Source organism: Phyllobates terribilis, unplaced genomic scaffold, assembly GCF_046119375.1.
Source record: "Phyllobates terribilis strain yellow unplaced genomic scaffold, ASM4611937v1 Scaffold_468__1_contigs__length_1428546, whole genome shotgun sequence".
Lineage (NCBI taxonomy): Eukaryota > Metazoa > Chordata > Amphibia > Anura > Dendrobatidae > Phyllobates > Phyllobates terribilis.
In genome coordinates this window covers 504,834-529,657 of record NW_027363228.1, presented here as the reverse complement: position 1 = coordinate 529,657, position 24,824 = coordinate 504,834, and the positions used below count along the sequence as shown (strand labels likewise).

General features: G+C 50.3%; 1 long non-coding RNA gene across 1 annotated transcript in view; it reads right to left on the bottom strand.

The window, feature by feature from the left end:
* Window positions 1-9,887: 9,887 nt before the first annotated feature.
* The window catches only part of LOC141229241 (uncharacterized), a 60,318-nt gene continuing 45,381 nt past the window's right edge, over window positions 9,888-24,824 (bottom strand). The window contains exons 2-3 of the long non-coding RNA XR_012295967.1: window positions 15,478-15,666; window positions 9,888-10,005 (exon numbers count right to left, since the gene is read on the bottom strand). This is a non-coding gene — a long non-coding RNA (uncharacterized lncRNA). The remainder of the gene's footprint in view (window positions 10,006-15,477; window positions 15,667-24,824) is intronic.

Genomic DNA, 24,824 nt, shown 5'->3' with positions numbered 1-24,824 from the left:
GTAGTAAGGCAGACCGTCGGACCTCAGACTGGCAGACAGGTAACAAGTATTCAGGCAGGAATCAGGCAGGTAACTGGCAGGTAACTGGCAGGAAACTGGCAGGTAACTGGCAACGGGACCTGAGGGCTGAAGCACAGGTGAGACACAGGTGCAAACAACATTGCTCGGGCACCTCCATTTTGGAGGAGGTGCCTTATATATGATGAAGTCCTCCGGCCATTGGCCGGGGACTCTTTAGGGCGGCGCGCGCGGCCCCTTTAAGAGGAGGGGAGCGCGCGCGCGCGCGCCCTAAGCACAGGGACCGGGAAGGAGCGCGCGCTGAGAGCAGAGCAGGAGGAGGACGCCGGGACGGAGCGCGTGCTGACAGCAGAGCGGGGAGAGGACGCCGGGACGGAGCGCGCGCTGACAGCAGAGCGGTGAGGGGAGCAGCGTCCCTGCCTAGCAGAGGGCAGGGACGCCAGCGCTACAGTACCCCCCCCTTTAGGCCCCCCCTTTTTTAGGCCAGACAGAAATTTAGCTAGGATGAGAGGGGCATGGATATTCTCCCGGGGCTCCCACGTTCTCTCCTCAGGACCAAACCCCCTCCAATCTACCAAGAAAAAGGTCTTTCCTCTTACCCTTTTGGTGGCAAGAATGTTCTCTACCTCAAACTCGTCCTCAGCAGAAACCGGAGCAAGAGGCGTACCTGTAGACTTAGAAAAAGAGTTAAGTACCACAGGTTTGAGGAGAGATACATGGAAGGAGTTAGGGATCCGTAAGTTGGCCGGGAGTTTCAATTTATAGGCCACCGGGTTGATCTGACTGATAACCTCCAGTGGGCCGATGAACCGAGGCCCCAACTTATAGGAAGGGATCTTGAGCCGGACATATTTGGACGAGAGCCAGACTTTATCCCCAGGACGGAATTGAGGAGGATCCAGACGTCCTTTGTCAGCGTGCCTTTTCATACGCTCGGATGACAGAAGGAGTGCGGACCGGGTACTCTCCCATATGGAGGAAGACTCGCTCTCGTGATTGTTGTACGAGAATTCGGCCCATGGCAGGAGATCCACCCAGTCAGAATGGTGAGCATTAACGAAGTGCCGGAGGTAACTGGTCAGGTTCTGATTGATCCGCTCCACTTGACCATTAGACTGTGGGTGGTAAGCGGAGGAGAAGTCCAGAGTGACGTCTAGCAATTTACAAGTGGCTCTCCAGAAACGAGAAGTGAACTGTACTCCTCGATCCGACACGATGTGACGGGGCAGGCCATGAAGACGGAAGATGTGGCGGATAAAGACTCTAGCCAGCTCGGGTGCAGACGGAAGACCTGGCAGGGGAATGAAGTGAGCCATCTTGGAAAAGCGGTCAGCGACCACCCAAATGACCGTACAACCGGCAGAGACGGGCAGATCAGTTACGAAGTCCATCGCTATATGCTGCCAGGGGGCAGCAGGTGCTGGCAGAGGAAGAAGGCGGCCGGCCGACAGGTGTCTCGGAACCTTGTTGCGGGCGCAGGACACACAGGCAGAAACAAAGTCCATAACATCCTTGTGCAGGTTAGGCCACCAGTAGTGCCGGGTAATAAGCTGGAGGGTCTTTTTCTGACCGGCGTGGCCAGCTAGTTTAGACGAATGACCCCAGTGTAGGATCCTCTCCCGATCAGGTACCGATACGAACGTCTTACCAGGAGGGAGACAATTTAGACTCACGGGAGCCACCTGCATTACTCTGGCGGGATCGATGGGGCAGTCACATGGTCTATGAGGTGGTAATGTCTCTGCCTCCTCCATATCAAAGACATCAGCACAAGACCAATAAGGAATCGGAAGTCCAGGTAGATTAGCTGGGATAGGAGAGGGACGGACGGAATGGACGGGAACCAGACAGGTTTTATGACAGTCTTGTCCCCAGCGAAGGACTTCTCCGGTTTGCCAGTCAAGCACGGGTGCATGTCTCTGGAGCCAAGGCAGACCTAGCAAGAGGGCGTGAGAGAGTCCAGGCAGAACGTGAAGGGAGATACTCTCTGAATGCAGCATACCCACTTGCAGAGTAATGGATTCGGTGATGAATTGGATGGGGCGAGATAAGAGGCCCCCATCCACGGCAACAACAGACAAGGGTACAGCCAGAGGTTTGGTGGGGATGCGGTATTTCTCCACCAGGGACAGTGAAATAAGATTTCCGGCTGCTCCAGAGTCAAGTTGGGCTAGTTCGGAAAAACGATTCTCCCCGCAGATGATTGAGACAGACAGCAGCAGGGATGGAGAGGATTTATTTTTGTCTAGATCAAGTCCTCTGAGCGAACCTAGACACAGGCGTTCTCCCGACCTCTCCGGGCAGGCACGGATCCGATGCTCCTTACTGCCACAGTAGAAGCAGCTCCCCTCGGCACGGCGAAAGTCCTGACGGGATTTGACCATCTTGGTCTGGTCGACCTGCATAGGCTCAGGAGAGTGTACCTGGGGAGAAACGGAAGGAGTGACGGGTTTCAGAAAAGTAGGAACCAGACGTGGAAGCCCCTTTCCACGGGTGACCTCTTTGGCACGTTCCTGGAACCGTAGGTCAATCCGGGTGGCAAGAGTTATTAGGTCATCGAGAGTGGTAGGAATGTCCCGACCAGCAAGTTCATCTTTAATACGGCCGGACAGACCCTCCCAGAAGACGGATACCAGAGCTTCGTTATCCCAGGCCAGCTCCGAGGCAAGGGTACGGAACCGTATGGCATATTGACCCACGGTGAGGCTTCCCTGACGGAGGCGTAGCAGAGATGATGCGGATGAGGTCCTCCGTCCGGGTTCGTCGAAGGCTTTCCGGAAAGCCGTGAGAAAGGCAGGCAAGTCGGACACCAGGGGGTCTCCTCTCTCCCATAGAGGATTTAGCCAGGCCAGAGCCTCCCCGGTGAGATGGGACATGATGAATGCAATTTTGGCTCGGTCGGAGTTAAACTGGTGGGACAATAGTTCAAAATGCAGGGTGCACTGATTTATGAAGCCCCGAGCCAGGACGGAGTCGCCTCCGAAGCGAGGAGGTGCAGAGAGCCGGGGTCCGGAAAAGGATACCATGGTACTGGCCGTAGTTGCAGGTGGTGTTGTCAGAGTATCCAGGCGAGTATTGACATTCCGCAGGTGACCCAGGATGGACTCCTGTTGGGACCTTTGACGGGACAGTTCATGACACAGGTCCGTGAGCGAGGGAGCTTGGGTGCCACCGGGTTCCATGGCCCGAGCAAACTGTAACGGGTCCGGGAGGCGGAACCTCTGAGCTACTATACAAGGGGGCGGCCCTTGTAAGGGAGCGGGTGGCAGTCTCTGGGTGAACGGACAGGGAGTTACGGCAAGTGATCAGGGCAGTCTCTGGGTAAGGGGTAGGTACGACCTGTGATGGCAGAGCCTCCGGGTAGGCTAGCAGGCAGATGGTAGATGTGTGCTCCCAGGTGAGCAAGCGAGAGTCTCTGGAATAGCAGGTGGTCACGGCACGTGACGGCGGAACCTCCGGACTGGCAGGCAGGTAGGTAACGGAGAAGCGCTCCCAGGTGAGCGGGCAAGAGTCTCTGGAATAGCTGGTGGTCACCGCACGTGACAACGGGACCTCCGGGCTGGCAAGCAGGCAGGTAACGGAGATGCGCTCCCAGGTGAGCGGGCAAGAGTCTCTGAGATAGCTGGTGGTCACAGCACGTGACAACGGAGCCTCCGGGCTGGCAAGCAGGCAGGTAACGGAGATGCGCTCCCAGGTGAGCGGGCAAGCTGGTCCATAGACAGACTGACCGGAGTAGTAAGGCAGACCGTCGGACCTCAGGCAAGCAGGCAGGTAGCTGATATGCGCTCCCAGGTGAGCGGACAGGCTGGTCCTTTAGACAGACTGACAGGAGTAGTAAGGCAGACCGTCGGACCTCAGACTGGCAGACAGGTAACAAGTATTCAGGCAGGAATCAGGCAGGTAACTGGCAGGTAACTGGCAGGAAACTGGCAGGTAACTGGCAACGGGACCTGAGGGCTGAAGCACAGGTGAGACACAGGTGCAAACAACATTGCTCGGGCACCTCCATTTTGGAGGAGGTGCCTTATATATGATGAAGTCCTCCGGCCATTGGCCGGGGACTCTTTAGGGCGGCGCGCGCGGCCCCTTTAAGAGGAGGGGAGCGCGCGCGCGCGCGCCCTAAGCACAGGGACCGGGAAGGAGCGCGCGCTGAGAGCAGAGCAGGAGGAGGACGCCGGGACGGAGCGCGTGCTGACAGCAGAGCGGGGAGAGGACGCCGGGACGGAGCGCGCGCTGACAGCAGAGCGGTGAGGGGAGCAGCGTCCCTGCCTAGCAGAGGGCAGGGACGCCAGCGCTACAAAAGCATTGAAAACTGCAATCAGTCTCTGTGTTCCATCGCACCACCAGCACCATAGGTACCGGGACGCTCTCACTATCACTCCCTTCTCCCGCACCAGCTGCCCTGAGGCTATACCTCTCCCGTTGGGGGTTATACCACCATAGCTGCACATATATACCACCGGCCTCAGCGGACTGTTTTGCAGCGGCGGCCTTGTGACCGCAAATCAACGGGTGGCGTAGTCGAACTCTATAACAACATTACAAATAGACTGCCGTCGGTTTGACCACCCTGGGCACGGACCGGGTCCCCGCCACTCGGAGACTACAACCCCCGTCGGATCTGGCTCCGGGTATCCCCCGCATGCGCAACGCAGCACAACATGGCCCAGGGGGTGAGTCAACTTTGGCGTAGTCGGCAGGATTTCGTGCCCGCAACCACCGGGTACTGCGTGCCTGAAGAAAAGTGCATATATACCTCAAAAAGGAGTCTCCCGCCAATTCCAGAGGGTTCCCGCCATCGGACGCCGTCCGGAGTCGTTTCCCGCCGTTTGCCCGCCATTTGCAGCCTTTACCCGCCATCCGCGGAGCTTCCCGCCATCAGGAGACGATTCCCGCCATCTGAAAAGGTTTCCCGCCCTGGCAGAGCGGACGCCATTATGGGCGTGCCAGAGGGTGGCAAGAGACCACCTCCCATCGTGGGCATGGCCCCAGAGTGGCGCCAAAGGAAGAGACCGCCCCCACCAGCCGAGACTACAGTAATGGAGTTGTCCATCAGAGTGGGGGGTCTGCCCCTGAAACTGACAGTCACCAAGTTGCCCCGGGACCACTCCCAATGGGGGCGGAGAGAGAACAAAGCTGAGAAGATGGGTGCGGCCTGGAGGAGTCTGGACAGATCGCACCCGGAGATGGAGGGAGAGTCGAGCAGCACCGACCCCGTGGTCCGGAGCCTGTTGCAGGCCGCCACCCCAGAAGGCCTGGTGGAGATCCTGGCACAACTCCCCAGAGATCGGGAGCGTGCACAGACCGCGCTGGAGGCCTTGGCCCGGAAGATGGCCCGAGTACAGCAAGAAGCACTGGCCGAATGGAGAAGGGAGATGGCCCAGCAGGCTGGAACCCGCCAGCAGAGGACGCCACCCGCAACGTGGGGCATGTCTGCCCCTGAGGATGGTGCAGGAGGGACGAAGGCCGGAGACGACGCCGCGGAGGGAGCTGCAAGGATGGAAGCAGGTAATGGGGACGTCATCACCCCGTGCCCAGTAGCCGTAAGCCTGCCCCAGCTCCCCGTCGCAGAGCCCGAAGTCATACTCACCGAGCCCGTTGCCGCACCGCCGCTGCTCCCAACTAGGCCTCAAGCGGCAGGAGCCGCGGTCACGCCCTCTGTTACGCCACGCCCCTTGACCCTGAGCGCGGCAAAACAGGAAGTGCCACCGGCCTGGGCGCAAGGCCGAGTACCCCCGGGCGCCGCAGTTTCCACAGCGCCCTCTACCTCCACTGTGCCGCCGGCCTGGTCGCAAGGCCTGGTGCATCCGGGCGCCGCTGCCCCCACGGCGCCCTCCTCTCCAAAGGTGCCATACCTGGACCCAAAGAGGATGCCTCCGGCCTGGACGCAAGGCCGGGTACCTCCGGGCACCGCTGCCCCAGCGCCCTCAACTTCCACAGTGCTGCCCCTGGGCGAAGATCTCTTCGCGCAGCATACTAGCCCGGATGGGCTGCCCTTTGTGTGGCCACCGGAGTACATCAACCCCCGACTCCGGAGGGAACGACCCCTGTGTGAGCCTCTGATCCCGGCACCGGCGCCCGCCAAAATTGTCCCGATCCCGTTGGAGGACGCCCAATTTGCATGGGACCCGACCGGTGAGGACCTCATGGGGTTCACCAAGGAGACCCGGGCGGCCGCAGCCCGGCGTGAGGAGTGCTGCCGTCAACAGCTAGAGGTCTTTGGGAGAGAACGGCGAGAGAGGCGGATCCGCGAGGAACAGCTGCAGGTCCAAAGCGCGGAGCAGAAACGCCGGGCCCGACGAAACCCCCGTACGGCCCACGGTCCCCGCGCCAACGGGACCGTAATAAAGTTTCAACTGGAACACGGCTGGGGCTTTATCCGAGACCACCGAACCCCCGGCGACGTCTTTGTCACCCGCAGGGATGTCGAGAGCCACCTGCCGGAGGGACACCGTGGACGTGACCTCGACCCGGGTGATGTGGTCACCTTCACCCGGCATCAGTGTGCTAAAGGACCGTACGCCCTCCACGTACACCGGCTGACTGAGGAGGAGTTGCAGGATGAGGAAGACCAAGAGGACCCGGACGGGTCTGAAGACTACCCTCAGGAAGGAGCAGGAGGACATCGTTACTAATGTACGGTAACTGAAACTGTATATAGTTACCCGTAAGGGAACCTGTCATGCTGCTAATTGGAGTGTGGTCCCCGTTGGGACTAGCGTGGAACTGTTTCCTGTGTGCCCCTATCCCTAACCAGGCTGAGGACTGTGAGCAGCCGTTTCCTTATTCCCCACTGGCCGAGGACTGAGAGCGGTCACCCTGTAAATAGTTGCGCTTCCTAAAGCGCCCCCTATTGGTTTTATAAAGAACTGTTTTTCTATCACGAAATTAGTGACTGTTGCACTTTACCTGGTCACAAGTTGCACGGTGGCCAGAGATCAAGAACGTGTTGGTCAAGAATGTTTTATATGAAAAAGTTTTATATGATGCTAAAAGAGTTAATGGTATTTTATAAGTGTGTGCAGAAAGTCTGATAATGTTTCCGTAATGTTTTATACCTGTAACGTTAAGAAGAACAGAGTACCTCCCATAAAGGGATGAGTTCATAGTTGATATGTCTTACATGCAAGTGTACACTTTAAAATTATTGTATGTTTTATATTGTTTTGCTCTGTTTCAGCCCGAGGACGTGCTGTGATTTACCAGGGGGAATGTAGCACCCCGAGGACTCGGCTGCTACAGGGGTATTGCACCTCGAACCAGAGGTGTGGTATTCCACTCCCGGGTAAGGATGGAGTGTGGAACTGAGCTCAGTTAGCTGCATGCACTACACTCACCCCATTTCCGGGGGACAGACCAACGGTACTCCCACCAGATAGATGTGCAGGTACGACAGCTTCTGTCCCTGGCTGGAGTGGGGAGGGGGGAGGAACATCCCAGTGGTGTAGGAGCAGAGAGGGGAGGGACTCTGGGCATAGGTAGGAGCCCATTGGGTGCTAGTCACCTGGGCTCGGGTGTCAGAAGGGAGTATATAAGGTGGGCACCATCTTAGATCAGGGTCTGTTAAGAGAGGAGCTCAGCCAGAGAGGGCTGACAGGGAGCTGTGGCTCAGTCCGGGCCCAGCTCCAGAGTCAGGCCTGGAGTGGAGGCCTGAAGCAGAGAGACAGAGGAGGGAGAAAGAACAGAAACGCCAGGAGAGGCCCAGAGACGCAAGAGAAGAGGGAACCCTGAGATCCCACGAGCTAACGGGTGAAGGGTTGGCAGAACAGGGTACCGGATCCCAAACTGGTGGAGGCCAAATATCCTCATTTAGGAACCGGAGGTCGTGGACAAGTTTTGGCGCGACCCCTCGCCACATCCACCAGGAAGGCAAACCACGTATAGGGTCAGGGAAGCCGGGAAAGGTTTCACCACCAGAAGGCCCAAGGGAGCCGGACAAAGGTGGATCCCTGGTGGGGACGGCCAGTAGGAAGGAGGAGAGGGGAGATCAGGACCACGCTCTGGAACTGCCTGGGAGTTGGCCGAGTCCCGCACCTGGTGGACGCAGCACGGCTCGGGTCGTCATCACTTGCAGGACTGACGTTAATAACAACTGTGAGTAAAGCATTGAAAACTGCAATCAGTCTCTGTGTTCCATCGCACCACCAGCACCATAGGTACCGGGACGCTCTCACTATCACTCCCTTCTCCCGCACCAGCTGCCCTGAGGCTATACCTCTCCCGTTGGGGGTTATACCACCATAGCTGCACATATATACCACCGGCCTCAGCGGACGGTTTTGCAGCGGCGGCCTTGTGACCGCAAATCAACGGGTGGCGTAGTCGAACTCTATAACAACATTACAAATAGACTGCCGTCGGTTTGACCACCCTGGGCACGGACCGGGTCCCCGCCACTCGGAGACTACAACCCCCGTCGGATCCGGCTCCGGGTATCCCCCGCATGCGCAACGCAGCACAACATGGCCCAGGGGGTGCGTCACTTGCATATGATGAACGGCGCATAAGCAGTCGATTTTTACTAGAAACATCAAAGCCAGTGCAGGGATGAGTCAATTTAATGACGGTTCGAGATAATATGCAAGAAGGTCCAATATGTAAAAAAAAAAAAACAGATTATGATCACACATACAGTACAGACCAAAAGTTTGGACACACCTTCTCATTTAAAGATTTTTCTGTATTTTCCTGACTATGAAAATTGTACATTCACACTGAAGGCATCAAAACTATGTATTAACACATGTGGAATTATATACTTAACAAAAAAGTGTGAAACAACTGAAAATATGTCTTATATTCTAGGTTCTTCAAAGTAGCCACCTTTTGCTTTGATGACTGCTTTGCACACAGTTTCTACTTTCTCCGCGGCTGAACCATCCACCAGCCAGCTGAAGCTTTCAACTATCAAATAATATAACACAGAATTTATAGTTGTATCTAGACTCATCTTAATATCGGGCGGAGAAAACTTTCAAAGAGGATTATACAGCTGATCGGACATGGATTTTTGAAAGCGAGTTCTCTGGCTTCATCAGGTCTAAGAAATCAATTTGATAATCTACATTTATATGGTGAAATCTAGAGACAGATCCTCTTTGAAGTGCTTGTTAGACCAATGATATATAGTATTTCTGCATGATAATGTCTGATAGATGAGGATCACACCTCTGGGAACCCCTAACACTGAGTTCAATGGCTTTTGGAAAGGTATCAGGATCAAAGCGTCCACAGGAATATCACGCTGCAAGCGCCGGCAGGAGATTTCTGATTGTGATTGTTCCATCCCTTTAATACTAGATTCACGTCCAGCTTCCCATATGTTCCATCGCTTTAATACTTACGATTCACGTCCAGCTTACTGTATGTACCATTCTTTTAATTATTCGCGGCCAGCTTACCATATGTACCATCCCTTTAATGACTCATGTCCAGCTTACCCTATGTACCATCCCTGTAATGACTCATGTCCAGCTTACCGTATGTACCATGCCTTTAATGATTCGCAGCCAGCTTACCGTATGTACCATCCCTTTAAAGACTCACGTCCTGTTTACTGTATGTATCATCCCTATAATGATTCACGTCCAGCTTACCGTATGTACCATCCCTTTAATGACTCACATCCTGCTTACTGTATGTACCATCCCTATAATGATTCACGTCCAGCTTACAGTATGTACCATCCCTTTAATGGCTCACGTCAAGCTTACCGTATGTACCATCCCTTTAATGATTCACGTCCAGCTTACCATATGTACCATCCCTTTAATGACTCATGTCCAGCTTTCCGTATGTATCATCCCTTTAATGATTCACGTCCTGCTTACCGTAGGTTTGGAAATGCCTGAATGGCTGGTGTAGATTGTGGCTGACGGCCTCCTTCAGCTTCAGCGCGGCAGAATCAAAGATGTAATCAGGGAGTTTGGCCTCGATGATCTGAACCGTGTTACTACCAGAAAGCCACGGCTGCACCGTCTGAATATTCTGGACAAAGAAGAACGTTCTATAAAGTGACATGAATACTGCAGAAGTCTCTAATATAAACCCCCTGAACATCCACCTATTGTGATATAAATAAATCAAAAACTCCATACAAAGCTCCATATCCTCAGCATAGACATGGAATAAAAGCTGCCATGCTGTGTATCCTCAGTGGCCACTAAAGGGAGCTTAAAGGGCATCTGTCACCCCAAAAATTCAGATTTAACCACTTATACATTTAAAACGCACCTGTCAGCAGGATTGAGCTCAGTAAAACACATACATTGTTAGGTGGGTGCCACTACACTGATTAAAATGGTATCATTTTACTCTGTGTAATGTCGCCCTCCTGACAGTGTATGTGGTTTACTGAGCACACTCCTGCTGACAGGTGCACTTTAATAGGGGACTGGAGTGGAGAGCCATCCCTTCATGGGGGCCCACCGGAGGATTCTCCATTTCTCCTGTTGGCCAGTCCGAGCCTGTAAAAGTGTTTATGCTACCCAACTCTTCTACTTATAATTCTCATATATTTTTGCAATGTGTATTACAAAGTCAATATACTCGTTGTCCTATCCCTGCATGGGGGCCCACCGGAGGATACTGCTGCGGACGCTCATGTAGCACCCTGAGGACTCGGCTGCTACAGGGGTATTGCACCTCGACCCAGACAGCGTCTGTCCCTGGCTGGAGTGGGAGGGGGGTGGAACATCCCAGTAGTGTAGGGGCAGATAGGGGAAGGACTCTGGGCATAGAGGTAGGAGCCCATTGGGTGCTGGTCACCTGGGCTCACACATAGAGGGAGTATATATGGTGGGCACCATCTTAGATCAGGGTCAGTTCAGCCTGAGGAGAAGCCGAGCAGAGGAGCTCAGCCAGGAGGGCTGACAGAGAGCTGTGGCTCCGGCTGGGCCCAGCTCCAGGGCCAAGCTTGTAGTGGAGGAGGAAGAAGAAAGGCCCAGAGACGCAGAGCCAAAGGGAACCCTGAGATCCCAGAATTAAGCCAAAAGGGTGAAGGGTTGGCAGAAGAGGGCACTGGATCCCAAGCTGGCGGAGGCAAAAGTAACCCTTAGCCAGGAACCGGAGGTCGTGGTCAAGCTTTGCCACGACCCTCACCACATCCACCAGGAAGGTACACCAAGAGTAGGGTCAGGAAAGCCAGAGAAGGTTTTGCCACCAGGAGGCCCAAGGGAACCGGACAAAGGTGGATCCCTGGTGGGGACGGCCAGCAGAGAGAGAAAGAGAAGGGAGCTCAGGACCACGCTCCAGAACTGCCTGGGGGTTAGCCGAGTCCCACACCTGGTGAATGCAGCACGGCTCGGGTGGTCACTCAAGGCCGGAGTGACTGAAAGAACTACTGTGAGTAAAAACCCTGAAACTGCATCTCACGCCTCTGACTCTCCTTTCTGCACTACCACTACCTCCATCATCCGCACCAGCTGCCCTGAGGCCATACCCCTCCTGTTGGGGGTTATACCACCATCGCTGCACACATACTACCGGCCTCAGCGGACTGTTCTGCAGCGGCGGCCTTGTGACCGCAAATCAACGGGTGGCGTAGTCGACACTTAAGCAACATCTACAAAGACTGCCACACACTTAGTTTGACACCCTGGGCACGGACCGGGTCACCGCCACAAGGACTACTACCCCTATCCAGATCCGGCTCCGGGTATCTCCTGAACATGGCCCAGGGGGCGCGTCAACTTTGGCGTAGTCGGCAGGATTACGTGCCCGCAACTACCGGGTACTGCGTGCCTGAAGAAAAGTCTAAATGTACCGTCAAAAGAAGTCTTCCGGCGATTCCGGAGGGTCTCCGCCATCGGACGCCATCACGGGTCGTTTCCCGCCGGTTGCCCGCCATCTGCAGCTTTTTCCCGCCATCCACGGAGTTTCCCGCCAATGGGAGACGATTCCCGCCATCTGAGAAGATTTCCCGCCCTGGCAGAGCGGACGCCATTATGGGCGTGCCAGAGGGTGACAAGAGGCCGCCTCCCATCGTGGGCCAGGTCCAAGAATGGCGCCAAAAGCGAAGACCGCCCCCACCAGCAGAGACTGCAGTAACTGAGATGTCCATCAGCGTGGGAGGTCTGCCCCTGGAGCTGACAATCACCAAGTTGCCCCGGCACCACCCTGAATGGGGGCGGAGAGAGAACAAAAGAGAGAGAATGGGAGCAGCCTGGAGGAGTCTGGAGAGAACGCACCCGGAGATGGAGGGAGAGGCAGGCAGCACCGACCCAGTGGTCAGGAGCCTGTTGCAAGCCACCACCCCACCAGGCCTGGTGGAGATCCTGGCACAGCTCCCCCGAGACCGGGAGCGTGCACAGACCGCGCTGGAGGGCCTAGCACGGAAGATGGCCGAAGTACAGCAAAAAGCGCTGACTGAGTGGAGCAAGGAGATGGCCCAGCAGGCTGGAACCCGCCAGCAAAAGACACCGCCCGCAGCGAGGAGCACGCCTGCCCCTGAAGGAAGAGCAGGAGGGACGAAGGCCGGAGACGGCGCCGTGGAGGGAGCTGAAGTAACGGAAGCAGGTAATGGGGACGTCAACACCCCGTACCCGGAGGCCGAGAACTTGCCCCAGCTCCCCGTCGCAGAGCCCGAAATCTCGTTCACTGCGCCCGTCGCTGCACCGCCACCGCTCCAAACTAGGCCTCACGCGGCAGGAGCCGCGGCCGCGCTCCCCGTGACGTCACGCGCCTCAAATCAGAGTGCGACCAAACAGGAAGCGCCATCGGCCTGGTCACAGGGCAGAGTACCCCCGGGCGCAGCCGTCTCCACAGTGCCCTTCACATTCAGAGTGCCCCCGGGCGCCGCGGCAATCATCGCGCCCTCAACCTCCATCGTGCTACCCCTGGGAGAAGACTTGTTTGCCCAGCATACTTGCCCGGATAGGCAGCCCTTTAGGTGGCCACCGGAGTTCGTCAATCCCCGACTCCGGAGGGAACGGCCTCTGGATGAACCTCTAATTCCGGCTCCGGCGCCCGCCAAACTTGACCCGCTGCCGTTGGAGGACGCCCAATTTGAGTGGGACCCCACCGGTGAGGACCTGATGGGATTCACCGAGGAGACCCGGGCGGCCGCAGCCCAGCGTGCAGAGTGCTGCCGGCAGCAGCTAGCGGTCTTTGACAGAGAAAGGAGAGAGAGGCGGGTCCGCGAGGAGCGGCTGCAAATCCAGAGTGCAGAGCAGAAAAGCCGGACCCGACGGAACCCCCGTGCAGCCCACGGTCCCCGTGCCACCGGGACTGTAATCAAATTCCAACTGCAGCACGGTTGGGGCTTCATCAGGGATCACAAAACCCCCGGTGACATTTTTGTAACTCGCAGAGATGTCGAGTCCCACCTACCGGAGGGACACCGTGGTCGTGACCTGTACCTGGGTGACGAGGTCACCTTCACCCGGCACCAGTGTGCCAAAGGACCCTATGCCCTTCATGTACATCGCCTGACGGAAGAAGAGCTGCGGTGGGAGGAGGAACAAGAGGACCCGGATGGGTCTGAAGCCTACCCTCAGGAAGGAGCAGGAGGGCATCGTCACCATTAAGAGGTGAACTGAAACTGTATATAGTTACCCGTAAGGGTATATGCCATGCTGCTTAATTAAAATGAGTTCCCCGTTGGGACAAGTGTGAACTGTTCCAGTGTGTCCCATCTCCCCACAGGCTGAGGACTGTGAGCAGCCACTCCCTTATCCCCACTGGCCGAGGACTGAGAGCGGCCATATCCCTTGTAAATAGTTGCGCTTCCTAAGGCGCCCCCTACCGGTTTTATAAGGAACTGTTTTTGTGACTGTTGCACTTTTACCTGGTCACAAGTTGCACGGTGGCCAGAGATCAAGGACGTATTGGTCAAAAATGTTTTATATGAAAAGTTTTATTATGCTGAAAGAGTTAATGTTATTTTATGATGTATCCGTAACATTTTATACCTGTAACATTTTAAGAGAGAAGTACCTCCCATAAAGGGATGGGTTGAAAGTTATATTTTATATGTAAGTGCACTTTAAAAATTTTGTATGTTTTTTATGTTTTGCTCTTTTACAGCCCGAGGACGTGCTGTGATTTACCAGGGGGGAATGTAGCACCCTGAGGACTCGGCTGCTACAGGGGTATTGCACCTCGACCCAGAGGTGTGGTATTCCACTCCCGGGTAAGGATGGAGTGTGGGACTGAGCTCAGAAGGCTGCATGCACTACATACATCCCATTTCCGGGGGACAGAACTACGGTACTCCCACCAGATAAATGTGCAGGTACGACAGCGTCTGTCCCTGGCTGGAGTGGGAGGGGGGTGGAACATCCCAGTAGTGTAGGGGCAGATAGGGGGAGGACTCTGGGCATAGAGGTAGGAGCCCATTGGGTGCTGGTCACCTGGGCTCACACATAGAGGGAGTATATATGGTGGGCACCATCTTAGATCAGGGTCAGTTCAGCCTGAGGAGAAGCCGAGCAGAGGAGCTCAGCCAGGAGGGCTGACAGAGAGCTGTGGCTCCGGCTGGGCCCAGCTCCAGGGCCAAGCTTGTAGTGGAGGAGGAAGAAGAAAGGCCCAGAGACGCAGAGCCAGAGGGAGCCCTGAGATCCCAGAATTAAGCCAAAAGGGTGAAGGGTTGGCAGAAGAGGGCACCGGATCCCAAGCTGGCGGAGGCAAAAGTAACCCTTAGCCAGGATCCGGAGGTCGTGGTCAAGCTTTGCCACAACCCTCACCACATCCACCAGGAAGGTACACCAAGAGTAGGGTCAGGAAAGCCAGAGAAGGTTTTGCCACCAGGAGGCCCAAGGGAACCGGACAAAGGTGGATCCCTGGTGGGGACGGCCAGCAGAGAGAGAAAGAGAAGGGAGCTCAGGACCACGCTCCAGAACTGCCTGGGGGTTAGCCGAGTCCCACACCTGGTGAATGCAGCACGGCTCGGGTGGTCACTCAAGGCCGGAGTGACTGAAAGAACTACTGTGAGTAAAAACCCTGAAACTGCATCTCACGCCTCTGACTCTCCTTTCTGCACTACCACTACCTCCATCATCCGCACCAGCTGCCCTGAGGCCATACCCCTCCCGTTGGGGGTTATACCACCATCGCTGCACACATACTACCGGCCTCAGCGGACTGTTCTGCAGCGGCGGCCTTGTGACCGCAAATCAACGGGTGGCGTAGTCGACACTTAAGCAACATCTACAAAGACTGCCACACACTTAGTTTGACACCCTGGGCACGGACCGGGTCACCGCCACAAGGACTACTACCCCTATCCAGATCCGGCTCCGGGTATCCCCTGAACATGGCCCAGGGGGCGCGTCACTCATATACTAGGTGACAGCCAATAGCAATTGTAAATCAGCCAGTGCTATATTTTTTTTTTGCTGTGATATTCCAAAATGGTGGCAGCAAATTTCCAATTTTTTTTGCTGCAGTTTTTACCTGTGAGCCACACATGTACCTACTATAAAAAGTAAGTTGTCAGCATTGAAAAAAAAATCCTGATACCTGAAGGGTCTTGGAGATCCGAGTTAATATAAATAGTAAAACTTCTTCTACGTCCTGGAAGCTTGGATAGAAATCCATTTTCTCGTCATCAAATGTAAGTTGCATTTTGAAGATTGGTAAAAATTGCCCGTCTATCAGGTCAAATAAACGGACAAAAGTTTCTACAGTTTTCTGCAGAAGGTCTCTCACCTGTGGGGGGAGAAATCAGCAAGTATATATTAGTGTTTATAAGGAGAAAAAATACATGACTACGAGAGTGGTGCAGAAAACAGGGAGACGGACTGGGCCATAAGAGAAGAAAGCTGAGTGACAACATTTACTGTGGGTGGGAAATCCTTAATCCCTTCAGGACCGGATCATTTTTTGTTTTGCATTTTTTCCTTTCCGTCTTCAAAAAGCCATACATTTTTCATTTTTCCATTGATATAGCTGCAAGAGGCTATGTAATGTGCTGTAGCTTAAACCCTTCCCAACATATGACATATTGTTATGCCATGTTCCTGTAGATGTGCAAAATTTGGACCTGGGCCCCCACCAGCATGTTGGTCAGATGTATGGGCCCTTATAGCATTCTAGATCCGATAATGATGCGCGTGTTCGCCCCTGCCTTGGATGTTTCCTGTAATAATCTCCCCCATCGTAGCTCTAGCCCCATCCTATAATAATGTCTCTCATTCTAGGCCCCTTCCTGGTATAATGTTCCCCTTCCTGCGCCCCTTCCTGTTATAATATCCCCTATCCTGGGCCTCTTCCTGTTATAATATCCACCTTCTGTGTATAATACCCCCCATCCTGAGCCCCTTTCAGCAATAACGTCCCAATCCTAGGCTCCTTCCTGGTATAATGTCCTTGGTCCAGGGCCTCTTACTGTAATAATGTCCCCCATCCTGGCCCCTTCCTGTAACAATGTCCCCTATCCTAGTATAATATCCCTCATCCTATAACAATGTCTTCCATCCTGGTATCCTGTCCCCCATCCTAGGCCCCATTCTGGTATAATGACCTCCATCATTGTGCCCTTCCTGGTGTAATGTCCTTCATCCTGGCCCATGTCATGGTATAATGATCCCCATTCTGGTATAATGCTCCCTATCCTGGGCTGCTTCCTTGTACAATGCCCCCCATCCTGAACCCCTGCCTTGTATAATGCTCCCCTTCCTTGTAAAATGCTCCCCATCATGCGCCCCTTCCTTGTATAATGCTCCCCATCATGCGCCCCTTCCTTGTATAGTGCTCCCCATCCTGCGCCCCTTCCTTGTGTAATGCTCCCCATCTTGCGCCCTTTCCTTGTATAATGCTCCCCATCTTGCGCCCCTTCCTTGTGTAATGCTCCCCATCCTGCGCGCCTTCCTTGTGTAATGCATCTCATCCTAGGCTACTTCCTTGTATAATGCTCCCCATCTGGCACCCCTGCCTTGTGTAATGCTCCCCATCCTGCGCCCCTTTCTTGTATAATGCTCCCCATCATGCGCCCCTTCCTTGTATAATGCTCCCCATCCTGCGCCCCTTCCTTGTGTAATGCTCCCCATCCTGCGCCCCTTCCTTGTATAATGCTCTCCATCTTGCTCCCCTTCCTTGTGTAATGCTCCCTATCCTGCGCCCCTTCCTTGTATAATGCTCCTCATCCTAGGCTACTTCCTTGTATAATGCTCCCCATCTTGGGACCCTTCCTTGTCTAATTCTCCCCATCCTGGGCACCTTCCTTGTATAATGCCTATGGGCCCTTGTAGCATTCTAGATCCAATAATGATGCGCGTGTTCGCCCTTGCCTTGGATGTTTCCTGTAATAATCTCCCCCATCGTAGCCCTAGCCCCATCCTATAATAATGTCTCTCATTCTAGGCCCCTTCATGGTATAATGTTCCCCATCCTGCACCCCTTCCTGTTATAATATCCCCTATCCTGGGCCTCTTCCTGTTATAATATCCACCTTCTGTGTATAATACCCCCCAACCTGAGCCCCCTTTCAGCAATAATGTCCCAATCCTGGGCTCCTTCCTGGTATAATGTCCTTTGTCCTGGGCCTCTTACTGTAATAATGTCCCCCATCCTGGCCCCTTCCTGCAACAATGTCCCCCATCCTGGTATAATGTCCCACATCCTATAACAATGTCCCCCATCCTGGTACAATGTCCCTCATCCTATAACAATGTCTTCCATCCTGGTATCCTGTCCCCCATCCTAGGCCCCATTCTGGTATAATGACCTCCATCCTTGTGCCCTTCCTGGTGTAATGTCCTTCATCCTGGCCCATGTCATGATATAATGACCCCCATTCTGGTATAATGCTCCCTATCCTGGGCCGCTTCCTTGTACAATGCCCCCCATCCTGAACCCCTGCCTGGTATAATGCTCCCCATCCTTGGCCTCTTCCTTGTAAAATGCTCCCCATCATGCGCCCCTTCCTTGTATAATGCTCCCCATCATGCGCCCCTTCCTTGTATAGTGCTCCCCATCCTGCGCCCCTTCCTTGTGTAATGCTCCCCATCTTGCGCCCCTTCCTTGTATAATGCTCCCCATCTTGCGCCCCTTTCTTGTATAATGCTCCCCATCATGCGCCCCTTCCTTGTATAATGCTCCCCATCCTGCGCCCCTTCCTTGTGTAATGCTCCCCATCCTGCGCCCCTTCCTTGTATAATGCTCTCCATCTTGCTCCCCTTCCTTGTGTAATGCTCCCTATCCTGCGCCCCTTCCTTGTATAATGCTCCTCATCCTAGGCTACTTCCTTGTATAATGCTCCCCATCTTGGGACCCTTCCTTGTCTAATTCTCCCCATCCTGGGACCCTTCCTTGTATAATGCTTCTCATCCTAGGCTACTTCCTTGTATAATGCTCCCCATCCTGGGACCCTTCCTTGTCTAATTCCCCCTATCCTGGGCACCTTCCTTGTATAATGCCTATGGGCCCTTGTAGCATTCTAGATCCGATAATGATGCGCGTGTTCGCCCTTGCCTTGGATGTTTCCTGTAATAATCTCCCCCATCGTAGCCCTAGCCCCATCCTATAATAATGTCTCTCATTCTAGGCCCCTTCCTGGTATAATGTTCCCCATCCTGCACCCCTTCCTGTTATAATATCCCTTATCCTGGGCCTCTTCCTGTTATAATATCCACCTTCTGTGTATAATACCCCCCATCCTGAGCCCCCTTTCAGCAATAACGTCCCAATCCTGGGCTCCTTCCTGGTATAATGTCCTTTGTCCTGGGCCTCTTACTGTAATAATGTCCCCCATCCTGGCCCCTTCCTGCAACAATGTCCCCCATCCTGGTATAATGTCCCACATCCTATAACAATGTCCCCCATCCTGGTACAATGTCCCTCATCCTATAACAATGTCTTCCATCCTGGTATCCTGTCCCCCATCCTAGGCCCCATTCTGGTATAATGACCTCCATCCTTGTGCCCTTCCTGGTGTAATGTCCTTCATCCTGGCCCATGTCATGATATAATGACCCCCATTCTGGTATAATGCTCCCTATCCTGGGCCGCTTCCTTGTACAATGCCCCCCATCCTGAACCCCTGCCTGGTATAATGCTCCCCATCCTTGGCCTCTTCCTTGTAAAATGCTCCCCATCATGCGCCCCTTCCTTGTATAATGCTCCCCATCATGCGCCCCTTCCTTGTATAGTGCTCCCCATCCTGCGCCCCTTCCTTGTGTAATGCTCCCCATCTTGCGCCCCTTCCTTGTATAATGCTCCCCATCTTGCGCCCCTTCCTTGTATAATGCTCCCCATCTTGCGCCCCTTCCTTGTGTAATGCTCCCCATCCTGCGTTCCTTCCTTGTGTAATGCACCTCATCCTAGGCTACTTCCTTGTATAATGCTCCCCATCTTGCACCCCTTCCTTGTGTAATGCTCCCCATCCTGCGCCCCTTCCTTGTATAATGCTCCCCATCATGCTCCCCTTCCTTGTGTAATGCTCCCCATCCTGCGACCTTTCCTTGTATAATGCTCTCCATCTTGCGCCCCTTCCTTGTGTAATGCTCCTCCTCCTAGGCTACTTCCTTGTATAATGCTCCCCATCTTGGGACCCTTCCTTGTCTAATTCTCCCCATCCTGGGACCCTTCCTTGTATAATGCTTCTCATCCTAAGCTACTTCCTTGTATAATGCTCCCCATCCTGGGACCCTTCCTTGTCTAATTCCCCCCATCCTGGGCACCTTCCTTGTATAATGCTCCCCATCCTGGAACCCTTCCTTGTCTAATTCCCCCCATCCTGGGCCCTTTCCTTGTATAATGCTCCCCATCCTGGGCCCCTTCATTATATAATGCGCCCCATCCTGGGCCCCTTGCTTGTCTAATTCTCCCCACCCTGAGCCCCTTCCTTGTATAATGCTCCCCATCCTTGGCCCTTCCCTGGTATAATGTTCTGTCGTTCTTTTCCAATACATTAAATAAACAAAAATAAATGATTCTTCTTACCTTCCTCCGCTCCCACGACATGCGGCGTCTTCTTCTGTAGCCGATTTCAGTGTGCCGGCACGGGCAGCGCATGACGTCACTTCCATGCGTCGCTCGTGACTGGCACGCCGACATCAGCTACCGGCCTTTGATTGGCTGGCGGCATGCATTGCAGCTCAGGGACCTGGCATGTCCCTGCGCAGCAATATACTTCAGCCGAATGTGCGTCCTCAGACTGTGGAAGTGCCATACATATATGAGATGGGAATACCACTCTGAGTCTATGTCTGATCCAGAGATACAATAATGAACATGAATCCTTATATATCACGGATCTTGCTGCCGACTTTACCTGGTTGGACATAAGTGTCGAGACGCATTTATAAAAGGAATCCAATTTGTCCGCATTAATCAACTGCAGGGCATCTTGATTGGCAAATAGATTGATCACTTTGGGGTACCAAGTGTTCAGCAACTTTTCTTCTGTCTTGGCACAAGCCAAGGATCCGCTGTTCCTCAGGGATTCACATTCTACAGGACCCCTGGACCCGACAAAGAATAAAGCACTTTATCATATTAAACCTGACAGGGCACACCTGTGAGGTGAAGACCATTTCCGGTGACTACCTCTAGAAGCTCATCAAGAGAACGCCAAGAGTGTGCAAAGCAGTCATCAAAGCAAAAGGGGGCTACTTTGAAGAACCTAGAATATAAGACATATTTTCAGTTGTTTCACACTTTTTTGTTAAGTATATAATTCCACATGTGTTAATTCATAGTCATGAAAATACACACATATACAGTATACATATATATACACACATACAGTATACACACATACAGTATACATATATACACCCATATACAGTATACATATATATACACACACATATACAGTATACATATATATACACACTTATACAGTATAGATATATACACACATATACAGTATACATATATACACACCCATATACAGTATACATATATACACACATATATACACACACATATACAGTATACATATATATACACATATATACAGTATACATATATACACACACATATATAGTATACATATATACACACACATATACAGTATACATATATATACACATATATACAGTATACATATATACACACACATATATAGTATACATATATACACACACATATACAGTATACATATATATACAGACATACAGTATAAATATATATACACATATATACAGTATACATATATACACATACAGTATACATATATACACATATACAGTATACATATATACACACACACATACAGTATATACATATATACACCCATATACAGTATACATATAAATACACACATACAGTATACATATATACACCCATATACAGTATACATATACACACATATACAAAATATATACACATATACAGTATACATATATATACACACATACCGTATAAATATATATATACACATATATACAGTATACATATATACACCCATATACAGTATACATATATATATACACACACACATACAGTATACATATACACACATATACAGTATACATATATATACACACACATATACAGTATACATATATACACACATATACAGTATACATATATATACACGCATATACAGTATACATATACACACATATACAGTATACATATATATACACACATATACAGTATACATATATATATACACCCATATACAGTATACATATACACACATATACAGTATACATATATATACACACATATACAATATATATACACATATACAGTATACATATATATACACACATACCGTATAAATATATATATACACATATATACAGTATACATATATACACCCATATACAGTATACATATATATACACACACACACATACAGTATACATATATACACACATATACAGTATACATATATACACACTTATACAGTATACATATATATATACACACATATACAGTATACACATATACACATATACAGTATACATATATACACACTTATACAGTATACATATATATACACACATATACAGTATACATATATACACACATATACAGTATATATATATATATACACATATACAGTATACATATATATACACACATACAGTATACATATATATACACACATACAGTATAAATATATATACACATATATACAGTATACATATATACACCCACTAGATGGTGGCCCGATTCTAATGCATCGGGTATTCTAGAATATGTATGCGGCCGACAGGGCGCAATCAGCAGAGCGGTGTTTAAATTTGGCGCCAAAATCGCTGATTGGTCGAGGCCGGCAACCGTGACCAATCACCAAAGCGGTGTTAAAACTTGGCGGCTATATCGCAGATTGGTCACGGCCGGCGGTCGCGACTGATCAGCAGAGCGGGGTTTAAATTTGGCGCCAATAATGCTGATTGGTCGCGGGCAGCGAACACGACCAATCAGCAGAGCGGGGTTTAAATTTGGCGCCAATAATGCTGATTGGTCGCGGGCAGCAAACACGACCAATCAGCAGAGCGGGGTTTAAATTTGGCGCCAATAATGCTGATTGGTTGCGGCCGACGGTCGCGACCAATCAGCATAGCGTTATTTAAATTTGGCGCCAATAATGGTGATTGGTCACGGCCGGGACCAATCAGCAGAGCGGTGTTTAAATTTGGCGCCAATAATGCTGATTATTTGCGACCGGTAACCGTGACCAATCAGCATAGCGGTGTTTAAATTTGGTGCCAATATCGCTGTATATGTATACTGTATATGTGTGTGTATATATATGTATACTGTATGTGTGTATATATATGTATACTGTATATGTGTGTGTATATATATATGTATACTCTATGTCTGTATATATATGTATACTGTATATGTGTGTGTATGTATACTGTATATGGGTGTATATATGTACACTGTATATGGGTGTATATATGTATATGGGTGTATATATGTATACTGTATATGGGTGTATATATGTACACTGTATATGTGTGTGTATATGTATACTGTATATGGGTGTGTATATATGTATACTGTATATGTGTGTGTATATATATACTGTATATGTGTGTATATATATGTATACTGTATATGTGTGTATATATGTATACTGTATATGTGTGTATATATGTATACTGTATATGTGTATATATGTATACTGTATATGTGTATATATGTATACTGTATATGTGTATATATGCATACTGTATATGTGTGTATATGTATACTGTATGTGTGTATATATGTATACTGTATGTGTGTATATATATGTATACTGTATATGGGTGTATATATGTATACTATATATGTGTGTATATGTATACTGTATGTGTGTATATATGTATACTGTATATGTGTGTATATGTATACTGTATATGTGTGTATATATATATGTATACTGTATGTGTGTATATATATGTATACTGTTTATGGGTGTATATATGTATACTGTATATGTGTATATATGTATACTGTATATGTGTGTGTATATATATGTATACTGTATGTGTGTATATATATGTATACTGTTTATGGGTGTATATATGTATACTGTATATGTGTGTGTGTGTGTATATATGTATACTGTATATGGGTGTATATATATGTATACTGTATATGGGTGTGTATATATATGTATACTGTTTATGGGTGTATATATGTATACTGTATATGTGTATATATGTATACTGTATATGGGTGTATATATATATACTGTATATGGGTGTATATATATATACTGTATATGGGTGTATATATGTATACTGTATATGTGTATATATGTATACTGTATATGTGTGTGTATATATATGTATACTGTATATGGGTGTATATATGTATACTGTATATGTGTGTGTATATGTATACTGTATATGGGTGTGTATATATATGTATACTGTATATGGGTGTATATATGTATACTGTATATGTGTGTGTATATATGTATACTGTATATGGGTGTATATATATGTATACTGTATGTGTGTATATATGTATACTGTATATGTGTGTGTATATATGTATACTGTATATGTGTGTATATATATGTATACTGTATGTGTGTGTATATATGTATACTGTACCCATTTACTGCAATGTAGCTGGCAATGCCACCCAGCGGATCTAAGCAAGTCCCGGGGCCACAACAATATACAGCCAGTGCCCGAGTATAGGATGGAAGATTAAAAAAAAATCTTCAAAAATGTATTTTGTATGAGGCATACATCAAAAATACAGGCAATGCTTTTCCTGACAACTCTGAGTTTTATAATGTGGAAAAAAACATTTAAAAAAACACTGTGTGAACACACCCCTAGCTGCATTGTGACTGTATATACATATATAAGCTGCTTCTCCCCCACCATGTAAGCATTCTCAGCGTGTACTGACCAATTCTGTCCACCAGGTGGCAACAGCAGGAAATTACAGCGATGAGACAAACACTGCATGACATCCCCGCCCTAATCTGCCCTATATCAGACACGCCCCCTACCAACGCCCCGCCTCCGCTGCCATGACAACCGAATTATTTAATGGCAGAAAGAGAGACCTTATATGAGCAGAGAAGTAGCGGCCGGAGCGCGGGGTCCGCACAGGTGAGCGCCCCCATAACACAGTGTATGTACTGCACGTCAGCTCTATGGCAGACTGTCACCTGTGCTGGATCCAGGACGTGTTACACTTATATCTGTACAGAGACACAGAGGACGCAGCGGGGCCTGTAGCTATATATGTGTGTGTATATACAGTATATATATGTGTGTGTATATACAGTATATATATGTGTGTGTGTATATATACAGTATATATATGTGTGTGTGTATATACAGTATATATATATGTGTGTGTATATATATACAGTATATATATGTGTGTGTGTATATATACAGTATATATGTGTGTGTGTATATACAGTATATATATATATGTGTGTG